The sequence below is a fragment of the Mustelus asterias genome, unplaced genomic scaffold (genome assembly GCF_964213995.1).
Source record: "Mustelus asterias unplaced genomic scaffold, sMusAst1.hap1.1 HAP1_SCAFFOLD_356, whole genome shotgun sequence".
Lineage (NCBI taxonomy): Eukaryota > Metazoa > Chordata > Chondrichthyes > Carcharhiniformes > Triakidae > Mustelus > Mustelus asterias.
The window spans coordinates 19,041-31,698 of NW_027590315.1; positions in this window are offsets into that span (position 1 = coordinate 19,041).

Genomic DNA, 12,658 nt, shown 5'->3' on the forward strand with positions numbered 1-12,658 from the left:
TTCCTCTGTTTAAGAAAGGGAATAGAAATGACCCTGGTAATTATAGGCCGGTTAGTCTTACTTCGGTGGTTGGTAAATTGATGGAAAGGGTCCTTAGGGATGGGATTTACGACCATTTAGAAAGATGCGGATTAATCCGAGATAGTCAGCACGGATTCGTGAAGGGCAAGTCGTGCCTCACAAATTTGATAGAATTTTTTGAGGAGCTAACTAAGTGTGTTGATGAAGGTAGGGCAGTTGATGTCATATACATGGATTTTAGTAAGGCGTTTGATAAGGTCCCCCATGGTCGGCTTATGATGAAAGTGAGGAAGTGTGGGATAGAGGGAAAGTTGGCCGATTGGATAGGTAACTGGCTGTCTGACTGAAGACAGAGGGTGGTGGTCGATGGAAAATTTTCGGATTGGAGACAGGTTGCTAGCGGTGTGCCACAGGGATCAGTGCTTGGTCCTCTGCTCTTTGTGATTTTTATTAATGACTTGGAGGAGGGGGCTGAAGGGTGGATCAGTAAATTTGCTGATGACACCAAGATTGGTGGCAGAGTGGATGAGGTGGAGGGCTGTTGTAGGCTGCAAAGAGACATAGATAGGATGCAAAACTGGGCTGAAAAATGGCAAATGGAGTTTAACCCTGATAAATGTGAGGTGATTCATTTTGGTAGGACTAATTTAAATGTGGATTACAGGGTCAAAGGTAGGGTTCTGAAGACTGTGGAGGAACAGAGAGATCTTGGGGTCCATATCCACAGATCTCTAAAGGTTGCCAGTCAAGTGGATAGAGCTGTGAAGAAGGCCTATAGTGTGTTAGCTTTTATTAACAGGGGGTTGGAGTTTAAGAGCCGTGGGGTTATGCTGCAACTGTACAGGACCTTGGTGAGACCACATTTGGAATATTGTGTGCAGTTCTGGTCACCTCACTATAAGAAGGATGTGGAAGCGCTGGAAAGAGTGCAGAGGAGATTTACCAGGATGCTGCCTGGTTTGGAGGGTAGGTCATATGAGGAAAGGTTGAGGGAGCTAGGGCTGTTCTCTCTGGAGCGGAGGAGGCTGAGGGGAGACTTAATAGAGGTGTATAAAATGATGAAGGGGATAGATAGAGTGAACGTTCAAAGACTATTTCCTCGGGTGGATGGAGCTATTACAAGGGGGCATAACTATAGGGTTCGTGGTGGGAGATACAGGACGGATATCAGAGGTAGGTTCTTTACGCAGAGAGTGGTTGGGGTGTGGAATGGACTGCCTGCAGTGATAGTGGAGTCAGACACTTTTTAGAAACATTTAAGCGGTTATTGGATAGGCACATGGAGCACACCAGGATGATAGGGAGTGGGATAGCTTGATCTTGGTTTCAGATAAAGCTCGGCACAACATCGTGGGCCGAAGGGCCTGTTCTGTGCTGTACTGTTCTATGTCTATGTCTAACTCCTGGATTCAATGTTCTGACCAATGAAACCAAGCGTGCTGAATGCCTTCACCACTCTGTCCACCTGTGACTCCACTTTCAAGGAGCTATGAACCTGTATCCATAGATCTTTGTTCTATAACTCCCCCCAATGCCCTAACATTAACCAAGTACGTACTGCCCTGGTTCGATCAACCAAAATACACCACCTCACATTTATCTAAATTAAACTCCATCTGCCATTCGTCAGCCCATTGGCCCAATTGATCAAGATTCAGTTGCAATCCGAGATAATCTTCAGTGTCCACTATGCCACCAATCTTGGTATCATCTGCAAACCTAGTACACCTGCCTCAATTTCCATCCAAATCATCAATAGAAATGGGAAAGAAGTGGACCCAGTGTATGAATGACATCACCTGCACTTCCCTCATCCACACTCAATTTCAAAAAATTCTATCAAATTAGTTCAAAATGACCTCCCTGTGACAAAGCCATGCTGACAATCCCAAATTAACCTATCCTTTCCAATTAGATAGTAATTTTCTCCAGTAGTTTTCCTGGCACTGACGTGAGACTCTCAGGTCTGTAATTTCCTGGTTCATCTCTCCCACCCTTCTCAAAATGGACCCACATTAGCCATTCCCCAATCCTCTGGCACTTCCCCTGTCGAGCTGGTGTATGAGGTGGTTGGGAAGTGAGAGGTGTGACGGCAAAGTCTCTGTGTCGTTGGTGTTATAGGTCAACCTATAACACTTCCCCTGTGGACAGAGTGGAATTTAAACATTTGTGTCAGAGCCCCTGCAATTTCCTGCCTCGCCTCCCACAGCAGCCTGGGATGCAATTCATCCGGGCCTGGGGATTTGTCCAATTGTATACCAGTCAAAGCCTCCAATACTTCCTCACTTCCAATGTCAAACTGCTCAAGCTCCTCAGTCCCTTTTCCTGAGTGAAGATGAGAAGTATTCAGTTAACACTCTTCCAATGTCCTGAGGTTTCACACACACACATTGCCCCCTTGGTCCCTAATCAGCCCTGCACTTACCCTGGTTACCCTCTTCCCCTTAATATATTTATAGAATATCTTGGAATTCTCCATCTTGTTCACGTCCTCTTTCATGCCCCATTTTTGTTCATCTAATTACTTTCTTAAGGTCCCTCTTGCCTTTCTAAATGTTCTGTATTGTTAACCATTTGTCACCTGCCATCGATCCTGCCTCGCTCCCTATCACAGACCTTCCCTTCTGTTCCTTTTACCAAGTGACTCCTAACTTTACAATCTGAGAATGCTGGAAATACTCGGACATGATTGAGATAGAACCATAGAAAATTACAGCTCAGAAACAGGCCTTTTGGCCCTTCTTGTCTGTGCCGAACCATTTTATGCCTAGTCCCACTGACCTGCACTTGGACCATATCCCTCCACACCCCTCTCATCCATGAACCCGTCCAAGAAGGGGCTTGCAGCTCCGAAAGCTTGTGTGGCTTTTGCTACCAAATAAACCTGTTGGACTTTAACCTGGTGTTGTTAAACATCTTACTGTGTTTACCCCAGTCCAACGCCGGCATCTCCACATCAGTTCTTCCATTGAGCCAGTGTCTTATCCAATTTACTACCTCCCCATGTATACCTAGCGACTGAACCTTCCTAACTAACATCCCATGAGGGACCTTGTCAAAGGCCTTGCTGAAATCCAGGTAGACAACATCCACCGCCTTCCCTTCATCCACTTTCCTGGTAACCTCCTCGAAAAACTCTCATAGATTGGTCAAACATGACCTACCACGCACAAAGCCATGTTGACTCTCCCTAATAAGTCCCTGTCTCTCCAAATATTTGTAGATCCTATCCCTTATCACACCTTCCAATAACTTGCCAACCACCGACGTCAAACTTACTGGCCTATAATTTCCCGGAGTTCTTTTGGAACCTTTTTTAAACAACGGGACAACATGAGCCACCCTCCAATCATCTGGCACCTCCCCCGTGAATACTGACATTTTAAATATGTCTGCCAGGGCCCCTGCAAGTTCAACACTAGCTTCCCTCAAGGTCCGTGGGAATAACCTGTCCGGTCCTGGGGATTTATCCAATCTGATTTGCCTCAAGACAGCGAGCACCTCCTCCCCTTTAATCTGTAAAGGTTCCATGGCCTCCCTACCAGTTTGCCCTATTTCCGTAGACTCCATGCCCGTTTCCTCAGTAAATACGGATGCAAAAAAACCATTTAGTATCTCCCCATCTCTTTTGGTTCCATACACAGTCTACCACTCTGGTCTTCAAGAGGACCAATTTTATCCCTCACTATCCTTTTGCTCCTAACATACCTATAGAAGCTCTTTGGATTTTCCTTCACTCTGTCTGCCAAAGCAACCTCATGTCTTCTTTTAGCCCTCCTGATTTCCCTCTTAAGTAGCTTCTTGCACTTTTTATACTCCTCGAGCATCTGATCTGTTCCTTGCTGCCTGTACATTTCATACAACTCTCTCTTCCTCTTAATCAGTGTTACAATCTCCCTCGAGAACCAAGGTTCCTTATTCCTATTTACTTTGCCTTTAATCCTGACAGGAACATACAAACTCTGCACTCTCAAAAATTTCTCCTTTGAAGGCCTCCCACTTTCAATTAACATCCTTACCAGAGAACAGCCTGTGCCAATCCACACTTCCCAGATCCCTTCTCATTTCATCAAATTTGGTCTTTTTCCAGTTCAGAACTTCAACCCGAGGACCAGATCTATCCTTATCCACGATCAGGTTGAAACTAATGTAAAATGATGAGAGGCAGAGAGAGCAGACAGGAAGAAAGCTTTCCCCTTGGTGGAGGGATCAATGAGCAGGGGGCAGAGATTGAAGGGAAGGGGCAGGGGGTTTAGAGGGGATGTGAGGGAAAACTGTTTGACCCAGAGGGTGCTGGGAGTCTGGAACTCACTGCCTGAAAGGGTGGTGGAGGCAGAGACCCTCATAACATTTGAGAAGTATTTCGATGTGCCCTTATGGTGCCAAGGCAATGGGCCAAGTGCTGGGAAATGGGATTGGAGTAGTTAGGTGTCTTGACTTTGACTGGCACAGATGTGATGGGCCAAAGGGCCTTTTTCTGAACAGGAATTACTCATTGAAAGGAACCAGGTCTGGTCGGGTCTGTGGAGTGAGAAACAAAGAATCTTCCAGCTGGATGATCTTTGATCCGAGCTGGAAAAGTCAGAGATGTAACAGATGGGAAACAAGCGCAGAGGCGGAGGGAGGGGAGTGAGGGGACAAAGGGGAAGGACTGCGATAGGTTTGCTAATATACAGGCCTGTTTCAAAAACCGACAAGCCCTTAGCTACAGACCATTCGGGTTCTATTCAGTGGTGTGGAAGATTCTAGAAGTGATAATTTGTGACACAGACAGAGGTGGTGACCGACTCCTTCCCCCAGAGTTTGGGTAAAGTTTGGAAATCTCTCCCCACCCACCCGGGAGAGGCTGTGGGAGTTCACAGGCTGAAGGCTGTGAGAAGCTTTGTGAATGGACAGGGAGCCCAGGTGATGCGCGTTATCACACACGAGGCTTGAGATGCTCAGGAAATAAAGACTTTTATTTGCTGTAACAACGACGCTACTAATTATATACACGATCCCAGACTGAGGGGTCCCAGACAGAGCAGAGATCTTTATACCTCTCCCAGGAGGCGGAGCCCGACTGGGATGTACCACAATAACTATAATACAAGGTGTAACAGCCCAACCCTAACCCCAACAGCAACAAGTAGAACAACCCATCCCTAACCCCAACAGCAACATATATACATACTTGTAGTACTGGCCAGACCCTGGCTCAGTACTATCTAGTGGGAACCAACGATGGTTCACCACATTCACCCCTCCTTTGAAGACAAAGGCCGGCGGGGTACAAAAAAAACAGAATAATTTGTCATCAGTCTATAAGTTCAGACGGTCAGGGGGACCGCACCATCGTTGTGACCTCCTCAATACCGGCGGTGACACCGGAGTAGGCACTCGCGGTGGCGTTCTCCCCAAGGCGATGTCCAACTGTTCCTCCAAAGACTCACGGGCCGGTTGACCCTGAGGTGATGGTAATCCATGGAGTTCCGACACGCCCTGAAGTGGCGACCATCCTCTGGACTCAGGCAAGCTGTACATGGGAGTAAAAGGGTTAAGTAATGGTCCCGATGCTGCCCGCACCGTGTCCGGAGGGGAAACAAGAGTTATGGGGTTTGTAACAGGGGGTATGGGAGCGACAGGGGTTTCTACGTCCCCTGCTGGCGCCAGGTCTCGGATCGAGACCGTGTCCTCTCGCCCGTCAGGGGATGCCACATAGGCATATTGAGGGTTGGCGTGGAGGAGATGGACCTGTTCGACCAACGGGTCGGACTTGCGGGCCCTTACATGTCGCCGCAGGAGGACAGGTCCTGAGTACGTCAACCAAGACGGTAATGAGGTCCCAGAGGAAGACTTCTGAGGGAATGAAAACAGCCTCTCATGGGGAGTAGCGTTGGTTGCCGTACACAGGAGTGAGCGTATGGAATGGAGCGCATCAGGGAGCACCTCTTGCCAACAGGAGACTGGAAGGCTTTTTGACTTCAACGCCAGTAAGACAGCCTTCCAGACTGTAGCATTCTCACGTTCCACCTGTCCATTACCCCTAGGGTTGTAGCTCGTGGTTCTACTAGAGGCAATCCCGTATGAGAGCAGGTAGTGCCTCAAGTCATCGCTCATGAACGACGAGCCCCTGTCGCTGTGAATGTAGCTGGGGTACCCGAACAGGGTAAAAAGATCACGGAATGCCTTGATAACCGTGGCAGCGGATGTATCAGAGCAGGGAATAACAAAAGGGAATCTCGAGTACTCATCAATGATGTTGAGGAAGTACACATTCCGATCTGTTGAGGGAAGGGGGCCCTTAAAATCGACACTCGGTCTTTCGAAGGGACGAGTGGCCTTGACTAATTGTGCCCGGTCAGGTCGGTAAAAGTGCGGTTTGCATTCAGCGCAAAGCCGACAGCTTCTTGTTATGGACCTGACATCCTCCACCGAGTAGGGCAGATTGTGGGCTTTTATAAAGTGGTAGAGCCGAGTGACCCCAGGATGGCATAGGTCATTATGGAGAGCCTGTAAACGGTCCTCCTGTATACTGGCGCATGTTCCACGCGAGAGGGCATCCGAGTGCTCATTGAGTTTCCCTGGACGATACATGATGTCATAGTTATAGGTGGAGAGTTCAATTCTCCACCGCAAGATCTTGTCGTTCTTGATCTTGCCCCTCAGCGTGTTATTAAACATGAACGCCACGGACCGCTGGTCCGTGATCAGGGTGAACCGTTTTCCCGCCAAGTAATGGCGCCAGTGCCTGACGGCCTCCACAATGGCCTAGGCCTCCTTTTCCACCGCTGAATGCCTAATTTCGGGGCCTTGGAGGGTGCGGGAAAAAAAGGCGACGGGCCTGCCCACCTGGTTAAGTGTGGCGGCCAGGGCGAAATCAGATGCATCGCTCTCCACCTGAAAGGGGATGGACTCATCAACAGCATGCATCGTAGCTTTCACGATGTCGGCTTTTAGTTTATCAAAGGCAAATCGGGCCTCTGGTGTTAGGGGAAAAGAAGTGGACTTAATGAGCGGACGGGCTTTGTCCGCGTAATTGGGAACCCACTGTGCATAATAAGAGAAGAAGCCTAAGCATCTTCTCAGTGCTTTTGCACTAGTGGGCAGGGGAAGTTCAAATAGGGGACGCATACGGTCTGGATCAGGGCCAATGACCCCGTTTTCCACCACGTATCCGAGGATGGCTAAACGGCGCGTACGAAACACCCACTTCTCCCTGTTGTAGGTCAGGTTCAGGCGAGATGCAGTGCGTAGGAAATTCAGGAGATTTGTGTCGTGGTCCTGCTGGTCATGGCCGCAGATGGTGACGTTATCCAGGTACGGGAAGGTAGCCCGCAGCCCGTTCTGGTCCACCATTCGGTCCATAGCACGCTGGAAGACCGAGACCCCATTGGTGACACCAAAGGGAACCCTGAGAAAATGATACAAGCGACCATCCGCCTCAAAAGCCGTGTATTGTCGGTCCTCTGGGTGAATGGGGAGTTGGTGGTAGGCAGACTTGAGGTCTATGGTGGAGAACACCCGGTACTGTGCAATCTAATTGACCATGTCAGATATGCGCGGGAGGGGATACGCATCCAGCTGCGTGTATCTATTAATGGTCTGACTATAGTCAATGACCATCCGGGGTTTGTTCCCACTCTTGACCACCATGACCTGCGCTCTCCACGGACTAGCGCTAGGTTGTATGATCCTTTCCGTGAGAAGCCGCTGAACTTCAGATCGAATGAAGATCTGATCCTCAGCGCTGTAATGCCTACTCTTAGTCGCAATGGGCTTGCAGCCTGGCATAAGATTCTGGAACAGGGAGGGTGTGGTAATCTTCAGCGTCGAGAGGCTACAGGCCTCTCGCGCTGGGCAATTTGTGTTGGGCAATTTGGAGGCTGGTGTTCTCCCACTGAAAGCGAAGGGAGTGGCCCACCGTACTGTAGGGTTACACTCCTCAAGTGGACCATGAAGTTTAGTCCGAGAAGTATTGGCACGCAAAGGTGCGGCAACACCAGGAGCTTGAAACGCTCGTAAACTGTGCCTTGCACCGTTAAAGTTACCATGCAACTCCCTAGCACGGTGACAGACCGGGACCTTGATGCCATAGAAATTGTCTGTTTGACAGGTTGAATCCGGAGTCCACACCGCTTCACAGCGTCTGGGTGGATAAAACTCTCAGTGCTCCTGCTGTCAAACAGACAATAAATCAAGTGGTCATTTACCTGAATGTCCATCATAGACTTGTCAAGTCTATGAGGCTTGGCCTGGTCCAGGATGATCGACGCCACCGTTGGTTCAGGAGCGCCGCTGCAGGCGGCTGAGATTGACGAGGATGACCCCTGCTGGTCGTTCGCGGTCGGTGCCGACCAACATGGCCATTCCCATAGGTGGCACGTGGGTGATGGCGCCAAACTCAGTGACCCCTGGTGGTCACACCTCTCCGACTCCGTCGACCGTAATGGCGTCATCCTGGCCTCGCACGTGGACGAAACCCTCGACAATGCCGACGACAAAGAACCGGGCTCCGAGGAATCGCAGGCCGCACTGCTGTTCCGAGAAGCAGATTTAGATCGGCACACTTTCGAATAGTGCCCCTTCTTACCGCAGGCGGAGCACAACACAGCTTTAGCGGGACACCGTTGCCGAGTATGCTTCGCTCCCCCTCAGAAGTAACACCGCGGGCTGCCCGGAGCTGCTGCCGTCGTCTGGCCTGAGTGTGAGCACGCCATCACGCAGCATTTCCAACCAGAGGGACAAGGAGGGATCAGCGACTGCTCCTGCCACGTTGTCTCCACGTGGTCTTCAGGATACAATACTTGGCTTTTGGAGGCCGTCTCCAACATATCCGCTAGTTCTATTGCCAGGGTGAGGTCAAGATTACCTTTCTCCAGTAGTTTGAGTCGGATATAAGATGATCCGACTCCCGCCACAAACGCATCTCGAGCGAGGTCGTTCATATTCTGGTCTGCCGACACTGCTTTGCAGTTACAGCCCCTGGCTAGCTGTAGGAGCTCGTTCGCGTATTCCTCCGTCGTTTCGCCGGACTGCTGTCGTCGAGTGGCTAAGAGGTAACGAGCGTGTATTTCGTTGGGCGGTTTAATATAACGCTTCTTAAGAAGCTCGAGGGCCTTTGTGTAGTCGGTGGCCGCACAGATCGCGAGGTAGACAGTGTCGCTTATCCTCGCATGGAGGACCCGGAGTCTGTCATCATCTGTGGTGACCGCTGCGGAGGCTGCCAGGTAGTCCTCAAAACATTTCAACCAGTGGTTGAAGGTGTTAGAGGCGCCCACCGCACGTGTTCAGGCTTCAGTATCTGCTCCATACTCTCTATATCGTTTTTTTTTTTTCCGACGAGAGTTTATTTACAGCAAATAAAATTGATGCGCGTTATCACACACGAGGCTTGAGATGCTCAGGAAATAAAGGCTTTTATTTGCTGTAACAACGAAGCTACTAATTATATACACGATCCCAGACTGAGGCGTCCCAGACAGAGCAGAGACCATTATACCTCTCCCAGGAGGCGGAGCCCGACTGGGATGTACCACAATAACTATAATACAAGGTGTAACAGCCCAACCCTAACCCCAACAGCAACAAGTAGAACAACCCATCCCTAACCCTAACAGCAACATATATACATACTTGTAGTACTGGCCAGACCCTGGCTCAGTACTATCTAGTGGGAACCAACGATGGTTCACCACACCAGGTTCGTGTGGAGATGATTGAAAGTGGAGTTGGTGCAACATCAGATCTGGATTGGTCCTGTTGCCGGGGGAGCAGAATCGAGGGGCTGAATGGCCTCCTCCTGCTACTATTGTTCATGTTCTGATGGAGTAACATGAATCTTCACTTGTGCAAATGCATGTTTATTAAATGAATCCAGCTGATAAGAGAAGAACGCGCTGGACTGACTTGCTGCAGTTGTTGATGCTGTAACAGAAAGTATTGCTGAGAGGAATAGAGTTAACGTGGTTTCCCAAAAGGGAGTAAATAAAATCCTGCATCACTGAGACGGAGCAACATTAAAACTCCTGCACCAACCGGGAGAGGAACAATATTGATACCAAACTGGCAAACTCCCAACTAAGAGGGAGCCGGAATGAAAGGCTGTTTTCCAGGGTTGGAGTTGAGTTAATTTTAGAGGATTCCTGTGTTCGGTGTCAATACACAAACTCCTTCTGCTCCAATTAATGACAAAAGGTAATTAGCATTGGCACCAAACAAACCATAGCCATGCCTGGCCAGAGAGAATCTAACCAGCGCCCCTTGACTTTCAATGGCATAGCCATCACTGAACAGCCTAATGCTGGATTAAAATGGAGCAGAAACTGAACTGGATTAGCCATATAAATGCTGTGGCTACAAGAGCAGGTCCGAGGCTAGGAATGCTGCAGATAGTAACTCACTTCCTGACTCACAAAAGTTTGACCATCATCTGGAAAGCACAAGTCAGGAGTGTGATAGGAAGCTCTACACGTTCCTGGATGAGCGCAGCTCCGACAACACTCAAGATATTCGCCAGATTTCAGGACAAAGCAATCCGCTTGATTGGCACCCCATCCACAAACATCCACTCCCTCCACCACCCACACACAGTGGTAGCAGTGTGTACCATCGACAAGATGTACTCCTGCACTCCCTCAGACAGCACCTTCCAACACAGGACCACTGGACCACGATCATCGAGAGGGGAAAGGGCAGCAGGTGCTCGGAACCCCCACCACCTGGATATTTCCACCCCCCCGCTGTCTGCCCGCCTGCTGGCTGGCCCCCACTGCCCCTTGCCTGCTGCCCGCCCCGCCCTGCACCCCACCCCCATGCCCTGCCCCCTGCCCCCACCCCCGTCCCCCCTCCACCCCCCGCCCCCGCCTCCCAACGCAAACCACTCACCATCCTGACTGGGAAAGATATCCCGTTCCTCCGCTGTTGCTGGGTGACAATGTGGAACACCCACCTTAACAGCACAATGGGCGCACTAACAGCACATGGACTACAGTGGTTCCAGAACGCAGCTCACTGTCACCTTTACAACGATAATAAATCTTGGCCGAGTTAACAACACCCACGTTCCATGACAAAATTAAACCAAACACACCCACGCTTCGGTGTGCATGGCAAAATCTCAAATGTTGCGGAATTGACCAAACTCGGAAGCATTGTGACCTGTGGCGTATATTGTAGAATTTCAGCAGGACATCGGCAACTTGGTGGACTGGACGGACACCTGGCAGAAATAATTAAAATGCAAACAAGTGAGAAGTGATTTAGTGTGTGAAACTTCACTTCAGAAACCTCCTCACTGTCAGACAATTGCCCCAAAATATCCATTAGAACCCAGAATGAACAGTGAATCACAACTATTATCATATTGCATCAATCCTCAGGATTAGCAAAAAACAATTGATATTTATCAAAATATGGAAAATTGTACATTTAAAAAGCATAGGGACACACTGACACAGAGAGAGAGAGAGAGATGGACACCACAGCAATGTAGACTGATGTGATTTTAGATAGAGGAGCCATCTCTTGCTGATGTGACACTAAACATATCGATGTAAATTAGGAGTAACAAGAGAGAATCACAGAATCCTACAGTGCAGAAGGAGACCATTTGGCCCATCAAGCCTGCAACAACCACAATCCCTCACAGGCCCTATCCCCATAACCCCATGCATTTACCCGAGCTAGTCCCCCTGACACTAAGGGGAAATTTACCATGGCCAATCCACCTAACCTGCATATCTTTGGGCTGTGGGAGGAAACCCATGCAGTCACGGGGAGAATGTGCAAACTCCACACAGACAGTGACCCAAGGCTGGAATTGAACCCGAGTCCCTGGCACTGTAAGGCCGCAGTGCTAACCACTGTGCCACCGTGCCGACACTCATGTGGCCATTCAATCTCCCCACTTCCAGAGAACGGTGATGAAAGCTGATGAGTAGCGTGTGTGCATTCACATGTCCAAACATTCAAACAGTGGCCTGGCTTTAAGGAAATCTAATGGTCCTCTCATGTTTCAGAAATGAGCCAGACTCTCTCAGAGAAGCTGCTCTCACTTCATGTCCATGACCCCTGACCCCGGCTTTCAGCATTTCCACAGCTAACATCAGAATTATGGATAAGAATTCTGCTTTCCCTCCCTGCCCCGCTTCTCAAATTGAGGAATTCAGGATTTATACCTCAATGGTACGTACTGTTGGCAATGAATGCCGGGCGGCACGGTGGCACAGTGGTTAGCACTGCCGACTCCCAGCGACAGAGACCCAGGTTCGATTCCGGCCTTGGTGACTGACTGTGTAGAAATGTGAAATCTCCCCGTGTCTGTGTGGGTTTTCCCCGGGTCTCCAGGTTCCTCCCACACTGCAAAGATTTGGGGGTAAGGTGCATTGGCCATGCTAAATTACCTCTCAGTGTCAGGGGGACAAGCATGGTTGATACCTGGGGTTACAGAGATAGGATCTGGGTGGGATTGTTGTTGGAGCAGGCTGGATGGGCCGAATGGTCTGATTCTGCACTGTAGGGATTCTATGATTCAATAAATCTATCTGAAATTCCTACTCAACTTGCACACTGAGAGATCCTCCCAATAATTGTCTGTTTGATTTGTTGAATGCTTTCCCTTTCTGTCCAGGCAGTGTCTGCTGAGCTGCATTTTTGA